The sequence below is a fragment of the Schistocerca gregaria genome, chromosome 5 (genome assembly GCF_023897955.1).
Source record: "Schistocerca gregaria isolate iqSchGreg1 chromosome 5, iqSchGreg1.2, whole genome shotgun sequence".
NCBI lineage: Eukaryota > Metazoa > Arthropoda > Insecta > Orthoptera > Acrididae > Schistocerca > Schistocerca gregaria.
Window position 1 is genome coordinate 47,419,004 of NC_064924.1, and position 9,418 is coordinate 47,428,421.

Genomic DNA, 9,418 nt, shown 5'->3' on the forward strand with positions numbered 1-9,418 from the left:
CCTGTATTATGAAACCAACACAAAATAATGTAAACGGTGGGAAAACGTAAAATCTGACACAGGTTTTAGTAATACGTAAATAAAAGATCAGATAACAGCGTCCTCATAATTTCTAATTAACATGGAAAATGTTTTGCCCCTACTGATATGAAAACCTATAGGCGCCACTGTTAGCGATGCGCGAGGGCCTCGCGCGGGTAGCAGAAAGCCTCAAAGTGTAGCGGTTTTACGGGACGCAGCGTGAAGTTATGCATTAAATTCGCGGAACAACGTTAGTTAACAGAATATCATCAGTTCCATGTAACTTGACATGCTTTGAGCAGTGCACGCCAGTAAATTTGTCACGCATCAATATTATATTTAATTGGCATTTCGAGTGACATGTCGTGGCAGTGATGGGAGCACGTCATTATGTAGTTGATCAATTTACTACCAATTGAAATATTCAGTGCGAATTATTGCTGTAAGTGTGTGTGTGATTTGATACATATTTTAATTTGTTGCATATCATGTTCGAAGACTGACTCAGTGAACCGTGTCTGAATGCCATAAAGAAAATAAAATGAAAAGTAAGAAAACATACGCATATTATAAATATAAAGCCTTTGACGGCACACCTGTTGCAAAGTGTAGTATGCAGTGATTCGTTGTTCAGACTCATTGCTGCAATTCTCTCTCGCAGCCTCTTTGTAGATACTTTTTCGCCCTGCCACGCAGAGTAATGTGCCCGCATCCATCTTTGATTGTCCGCCCCCGGTAGCTTTTAGTGGTTGTAGTTGGTTTAGCGTAGTGAGTAGCATTACTGATAAGTACTCGCTTCGGCGGTACATATACTAAAATTGGAACGATATAGAGAAGATTAGCAAGGCCGCTGCGCAAGGATGACACGCAAAATAGTGAATTGCCGGCACGGTAGCTCAGGGTTTTCGGTCGGAGGGTTAGCTGCCCTCTGTAATAAAAAAACTGAGTTAATCGATCAACAACGAACTTAAACGGATGCCTTACGACGTTCGCCCCGAGCAGATGCAACGAATAAAAGCGAACAAAATGAGATTTTTAAAAAAATGTGGTCAGTGTGGCAGACTGTCAATCCTAAGGGCCCGGGTTCGAGTCCTGGCTAGGTCGGAGATTTTCTCCGCTCAGGGACTGGGTGTTATGTCGTCCTAATCATCATCATTTCATCCCCATCGACGCGCAAGTCGCCAAAGTGGCGTCACATCGAAAGACTTGCACCAGGCGGGCGGCCTACCCGACGGGAGGCCCTCGTCACACTATTTTACTGTGCTGCTGAAAAACTTTCTTTATGTGAACGGAGTGAAGTTGCATCCCACGTTTCCCGCGAAACGTTTTACTTTTGTAAAAAAAATTGAAACCACAGATTTTAGATTTGCTTGTTTTTTACACTAGCAGTAGTTGCAATCAACTGGACGCCACATAGGCGACTTGCGCTTTCCTAACTAATAATCCAACTATGGGAAGAGGATATATTTTGCAACTTGGAGTCCGAACCAGGTTGCGTTTCTGGCGAATTTCCACATGATGGAAAGACATTAAAAAATAATGTGGAAAAAAGGGATACGCTCCCAAAACTTTTCACTTTCCAGACACGTAGTTTACCGCCTTTTTATTTTATTTTATTTTTTAATGAACGACGCTGCAACCATTTTTTTATACCCAGAAAGTTTTGAGAGTTAGTAAAGACGCTGCCCTTTTTTGTTTGAGGAGAGGGGGAAGGGGGACTTGGCGACTGAGAGGGCAGGGGATCGCCACTCGAGGCTGGCACTGTGTCTTACTGCTCATGGGCCTGAAACGGGGGTAGAAGGGGGAGATATAAAGGGTTGTTTCTTATTTATTTATTTTTAGTTTAATCACAAAGTAAATACCATACTAACCAGGTAAAGAAAACCCTACAACAGCTGAACGTGGAGATCATCCAGGCCGTCTTCTTGTATGATCAGCGGTACTGTCCCCTCTGTACACGGGTTAGAATCGACCTTGAATTGTTGATCATCGTCATGTGTCTTTCCCCTCCGAGAATACCCCAGCTAGCTGGAGAGTCGATAAACAATAAGCCCAGGTAGCTGACAGAACAGGAACGATATTTCGCCCGGCACTGTAAGTCCCTGTGTCTGTCCAGCAGGAAGGACTAATAATTTAAAGCATGTTTGTCATCGACGCGGAAGAAACAGTACAGCGTCATTCATTTATTCCTTTAATCCAATTGACTACGTTTGTCGCCGCGCGTGATTAGCCGAGCGGTCTAGGGCGCTGCAGTCATGGACTGTGCGGCCGGTCCCGGCTGAGGTCCGAATCCTCCCTCGGGCATGGGTGTGTGTGTTTGTCCTTAGTGGAAGAGCAATGACTCTACAAAAGAGGTTGCTCACAAATCGCTTGTGTGACTGATTCTAGAATATTACTCTGATGTGTTGGACCCATACCAAATACGACTAACAAGAGATATAGAACGTATACAGAGAAGGGCAGCACGAATGTTCACACGTTTTTTTAATCCGTGGGAGAGTGTCACAGAGATACTGAAGGAACTGAACTGGCAGACTCTTTGACAGGCATAAACTATCCCGACAGAGTCTGTTACCAACGTTTCAAGAACCGGCTTTAATTGATTAGTCTAGGGATACACTACAGCCCGCTAAATATCGCTCACATAGGGATCGTGAGGATAAGATTAGAATAAATACTGCACGCACAGAGGCATTCAAACAGCCATTCCTCCCCCGCTCGAAACGTGAATAGAACAGGGAGAAACCCTGATAACTGGTACAATGGGGCGTACCCTCTCCTATGCACTTCATTGCTGTTTGCAGAGTATAATGTAGACGTAGAATGGCGGGGAAATATGTTCGACAGGAACAGGAGGGTGCAGTGATTGTGGTGCCACTTCGTTGATCACGATGACTGTCAGGCTGACGTGCACAGAATGCCGTAGTCGCTGTTCCACGAAACAGTGCCCATGCCGTTTCTGACATTAGTCAGACCTACACCACCCTCATGTGAGGGCAATGTCAAGGTGTTGTAACGAATTTTGAAAACAATTTCAACACACACACAATATCCAAATGCGGCTTGTAGCCTCGTAGCAATCGTAATGGACATCGGTAGCACATGGTCGAAATGATTTAATTTTGGAGCTAAGTAGACATCGACGTAATGTGCACACTTAAAAATGTCCATCGTGAATAGCGTGTGGAGTCACTTCAGTGCTCGCATTTGTTGTAACAGTCGATGATACGAGGGTTGGAACTTTAATATGGGCAACTATTTATTTACAGCTCGTACAAAATAGATGCGTGTTTCAAAGTTTTATTGTCCTTCAGAGTAGTCACCAGCATTGTGTATAACCCGTTGCCAGCGATGTGGAAGTCGTAGGATACTCTTAGCAGTTCCAGTTGTGTTGACAGTTCGAGCGGCGCGGTCTATTGCCCACGAATTTGTAGAAGTTCTGAAGCGAATGCCGTGAACTGTTTCCTTTAGTTTAGAAATCGAGTTGAGCTCACGAGGGCTTAATTCAGGGGAATGCAGTAGGTTCAAATGGTTCAAATGGCTCTGAGCACTATGGGACTTAACATCTAAGGTCATCAGTCCCCTAGAACTTAGAACTACTTAAACCTAACTAACCTAAGGACAGCACACACGTCCATGCCCGTGGCAGTATTCGAACCTGCGACCGTAGCGGTCGCGCGGTTCCAGACTGAAGCGCCTAGAACCGCTCGGCCACATCGGTCGGGAATGCAGTAGGTGGTATAGCACTTAGCAGCCCCATCAGTCAAACAAGTCAGTAACAGCTTGCACTGTACGTGCTTAAGCATTGTCCTGCAAAATGATGATCAGGTCCTGCACAAAGTGTCATCACTTCTGTCTCTAAGCTGGTCGTAGGTTGTGTTCCAAAAATGAACAGCATAGAGACAGAAGTGATGACACTTTCTGCAGGACCTGACCATCATTTTGCAGTACAATGCTCAAGCACGAATAGTGCAAGCTGTTACTGATTTATTTGACTGATGGGGTTGCTAAGTGCTATACCACTTACTGCACTCCCCTGACTTAAGGCCTCGTGAGTTCAACTCGATTTCTAAACTGAACGAAACAATTCACGGCATTCGGTTCAGAACTGCTACAAATTCGTCGGGCAATAGACCGCGCCGCTCGAACTGTCAACACAACTGGCACTGCTAAGAGTATCCTACGACTTCCACATCGCTGGCAACGGGTTATACACAATGCTGGTGACTACTCTGAAGGACAATAAAACTTTGAAACACGCATCTATTTTGTACGAGCTGTAAATAAATAGTTGCCACTATTAAAGTTCCAACTCTCGTATGTGATCGCCTTCCGCAGATTGATGATACTGCCTGCCACAGTATCGTAGTGTTGAAGCCCTCGTATGGTCGTCTGTATGCCATCCTCTGACCTGGCCAGGAATACGACATCGCTGGCATGCTTGTTACATCGGAAAGATTATGCAGTACTGGCTGAAGGGCTACTGCAATTAGAACGCCGAACAAGAGGCGTTCTTGCCTCACGGAACGCTCGACAGAAATGGGTTCTGATTGATAACCTCTCACAATTAACCTCGAACGCGCTCTGCGAATCGAGTGCAGGACTACATCTACAAATATGTAGGAGGAGTTGGGAGGGGGCGGCGGCATGCGTTCTATGACTGCACGCACGAAAGTACGATCGACGCGGTCAAATGCGTGGTAAAAATGCACCGCAATAAGGGCGTCCTGGAGATTGCAGGCCAACACCAGGACATCAGTGCGATTATGTCCTTATACGATCCCAACGCCTTGTGAACATTGCTCTCTGCCTCAAGGCACGGTAGATCGGCATGTATTGCACCCTCGATTTTGGTGTGCAAATGGGCACGGAGGATGTGTGTGAAAGCTTATACTAAGCTTTTAACAATGTCATGGATCGATAGTCCGGCGGACGCCGCCCGTGGCCATGTTTAGGAGCAGGGATCACGATGCCTTCGTAAATTCGGTGGGTACTCGGAAGGTGGGCGTCATATGTTCTTCGTGCATTCGGATTGATGTTGCGCTCATAAGACCGCAGAAGGAGTGCTGAAACTCAATAGGGAGCCCGTCGAGCCCAAGTGGTTTGTTCAACGTACCAATCTCAAAGGTCATACCCAGTTTGTCTGGAGTAGCGTCTGCCACAAACATGTCGTCGTGCTGTACAGTCTCGTTTGCTTGCTTGTTGTGCAGAACATCTGCTAGCCCCAGGCCACTTCTTGGGTCCTCAGCATAGAAGTTGCAGTAATACTCGGGAAGTATCTGTTTGTGTCACAGCTTCCCTTCCCTCCGTCGTTTCGGCTGTTGCAATAAGCGTGGGTCTGCACTGACGTATTTCTCGTACTACGTGATGCAGCGATGCTCGTACGCCATGAAGACCGTCTTGCGTTGTCGCACCTTTTCTGTCGCCATCCTATTGCACAGCAGTGTGATGGAGCAAGCGGGCTTTGACGCTGTCATCCTACTGCACAGTATCCTCCATTTCGCCGTCATGCGTTCTGTGTTCCAGGACAGCCTGTGACAGCTGTGCATCTAACCCAGCAGGCAGTAACGTGTTGGGGTCGTCGTCGTCCTCCGTCAGTGCACCTCCCTCACGCAGCCCGTCTTCTATGAACAGCCGCCTCTTCTTACGCCATTTCGGGGACTTTTGTTTCTACTGATGCGTTTTCTGCATCGGACGTGGGTCGCGAGTCGGTATAGTCCTCCCGGACCGCCGCTTCCACATCGAGAGAAAGGGTGGACTGTGCCGCCACCTGTTACGAAACCTGATGCATTTCGGGGGTGACAGGCCTCATCGACCGTCATCGATACCTCTCCTCAGTGCAGCAGTCCGTAAAGAATGGTCTGCCATTCCCCGAGAAACATCCCAGTACCTGATTGAGCGTATGCCTGCGAGAGTGGAAGCTGTCATCAAGGCTAAGGGTGGGCCAACACCGTATCGAATTCCAGTATTACCGATGGAGGGCACCACGAATTTGTAAGCCATTTTCGGCCAGGTGTCCGGATACTTTTGATCACGTAGTATGTGGACACTGCCTGCAAGTCACATGATGTAGAGCTGAATTGGCCAGATTCAGGCATTTCTTTGGAACCATACAATTTACATTAAAATTATACGTGCGGAAAGCAACATTAATTAAACATTACACAGTAACATTGTTATCTTTGCTCCTTTGTGGCAGCGTAGCAAATGCTGGACCCCAACATCAGATGAGTTACGACAAAAGCGACATATTCATTATTGTACCGTAAAATAAACACCGAAATTAGACAAGATCTAAAAGTAGAAATTATTACGTCTGTAACTGAAAAATGCAGAATGAACCGGAAAGGCTAGGTGCAACTTATAGTAGGATAACTAAAGCGGAATTCTATATTGCTAAATGAATTCTATATTGCTAAATGAATAATAGAAGAGAAAATCCCAGTTGCAGGTTGTGTTCTTATCAGCTTCTATGGGTAAGAAAAACTTGACCTTCAATATTTTATACAGTTACTGACCGAATTTAAAAATTTAAAATCCTGTCATTAAGAGCTGTAATCCTATGTTCCGAACAGATTTAGTAGAAAAACAGTAATAAACTAAAACGTCGTGGCTCATGGTGCAGTTTTACTGCATGAACAGCAGCTAATCATTTTGTGCGGTTCGGCAGGGAGAAAAAGTTAGAAAATGTTTGAAATTATTTCCAAACTCTGCAGGAAGTCACAAGGTGCTCTCGTTCTCAGATATTACATGGATATAGTATCGGTTATTTGCGCGCCATGAGTTAGACTGCCTCAAGACAAATACAGAGTTTCTAACTGTAATACTTGACTTACTGTGTTAAGCCTTTAACATAAGGTTGGAGCTCTTAACGCGTACGGTATGACAGGATTTTAAATTTTTAAATTCGGTCAGTAACTATATGAAATACTGAAGATCAAATTTTTGTTGACCATGGAAGTTCATAAGTCATAAGTAAGCAGCCAGCAACTGGATCTTTCCCTTCGATTTGCCGTTTAGTAATACACTTCGGGCCATTAAAATTGCTACACCAAGAAGAAATACAGATGATAAACGGGTATCCATTGGCCAGATATATTATACAAGAACTGACATGTGATTACATTTTCACGCAATTTACGTGCATAGATCCTGAGAAATCAGTACCTACCTCTGGCCGTAATAGCGGCCTTGATACGCCTGGGCATTGAGTCAAACAGAACTTGGATGGCGTGTACAGATACAGCTGCCCATGCAGCTTCAACACGATACCACAGTTCATCAAGAGTAGTGACTGGCGTATTGTGACGAGCCACTTGCTCGGCCACCATTGACCAGACGTTTTCAATTGGTGAGAGATATAGAGAATGTGCTGGCCAGGGCAGCAGTCGAACAATTTCTGTATCCAGAAATGCCCGTACAGGACCTGCAACATGCGGTCGTGCATTACCCTGCTGAAATCTAGGGTTTCGCAGGGATCGAATGAAGGGTAGAGCCACGGGTCGTATCACATCTGAAATATCACGTCCACTGTTCAAAGTGCTGTCAGTGCGATGCAAACAAGAGATGACCGAGACGTGTAACCAATGGCACCCCATAACATCACGCCGGCTGATACGCCAGTATGGCGATGACGAATACACGTTTCCAATGTGCGTTCACCGCGATGTCGTCAAACTCGGATGTGACCATCATGATGCTGTAAACAGACCCTGGATTCATCCGAAAAAATGACGTTTTGCCATTCGTGCACCCAGGTTCGTCGTTGAGTATACCATCGCAGGTACTCCTGTCTGTGATGCAGCGCCGAGGGTAACCGCAGCCACAGTCTCCTAGCTGATAGTCCGTGCTGTTGCAGACGCCGTCGAACTGTTCGTGCAGATGGCTGTTGTCTTGCAAACGTCCACATCTGTTGATTCAGGGATCGAGAATGGCTACACTATCCGTTACAGCCATGCGGATAAGATGCCTGTCATCTCGACTGCTAGTGATACGAGGTCGATGGGATCCAGCACGGCGTTCCGTATTACCCTCCTGAACTCACCGATTCCATATTCTGCTAACGGTCATTGGATCTCGACCGACGCGAGCAGCAATGTCGCGATACGATAAACCGCAATCGCGATAGGCTACAACCCGACCTTTATCAAAGTCGGAAACGTGATGGTACGCATTCTCCTCCTTACACAAGGCATCACAACAATGTTTCACCAGCCAATGCCGGTCAACTGCTGTTTGTGTATGAGAAATTGGTTGGAAATTTTCCTCATGTCAGCACGTTGTAGGTGTCGCCACCTTGTGTGAATGCTCTGAAAAGCTAATCATTTGCATGTCACAGCATCTTCTCCCTGTCGGTTAAATTTCGCGTCTTTAGCATATCATCTTCGTGGTGTAGCAATTTTAATGGCCAGTAGTGTACATAATTCAGCTTTAGTTGTCATACTGTCAATTGCACATGGTCATTTCAATTCAGTCAGTATTTCTCAATTGTAGGCGTAATGATTTCTACCTTTAGTTCTTGTCTAGTTTCGGTGTTATTTTATGGTATAATATTGAATATGTTGCTTTTTGTCGTAACTTATCTGATGTTGGGGATCAACATTCGCAGCGCTACCACACAGCAGCAAAGGTAACTGTTGTGGTTGGCAGGAGAGCCAACCGTGTTTTTCTAAAGGAGGCCGAAATGCACGCGTCTCAGCTCACGCAGGCTGGCGTGAGGTCTGGAACATGACAAGGGAATTAGAATAGAGAAAAACGGACGTAGCTCGTGGAACACTTAACTTTAATCCATTAATGGAGAACGTCACTCTTTATGGTACATTATTCACAATATCAATAGTACGGATACTGGCGCCATGCTAGGTCGTAGCAACTAACGTAGCTGAAGGCTATGCTAACTATCTTCTCGGCAAATGAGAGCGTAGAAGTCAGTGAACCATCGCTAGCAAAGTCGGCTGTACAACTGGGGCGAGTGCTAGGAAGTCTCTCTAGACCTGCCGTGTGGCGGCGCTCGGTCTGCAATCACTGATAGTGGCGACACGCGGGTCCGACGTGTAATACCGGACCGCGGCCGATTTAAAGGCTACCACCTAGCAAGTGTGGTGCCTGGCGGTGACGCCACATTCCTCCCCCGCAAATCGGCGTACGGTTGTGGTATAAGGCTTCCGCCCGCCGTGGGGAGGACCGCATGTTGACGTATGCGACGAGGTGGGGAGCCTACCAACAGGCGAGGCTGTGCCACCCGCACCCTGCCATTCGGACCGCGGGGAGCTAGGAAACGCCTGGAAACCTGCTCCAGGGTGCACGCCAACATGCGGTGTATGCGCCCGAAGAGAGACAGGAGGGGCCGAAGGGTCGACCTCCATCGGGCCGGGGCACCTGATGGGCGTAGACGACA

The 9,418-nt window shown here is 46.5% G+C and overlaps 1 pseudogene; it reads left to right on the forward strand.

Moving 5' to 3' along the window:
* The first annotated feature begins 809 nt into the window (after positions 1–809).
* On the forward strand, positions 810–927 carry LOC126274942 (U6 spliceosomal RNA; annotated as a pseudogene).
* The last annotated feature ends 8,491 nt before the right edge of the window (positions 928–9,418 follow it).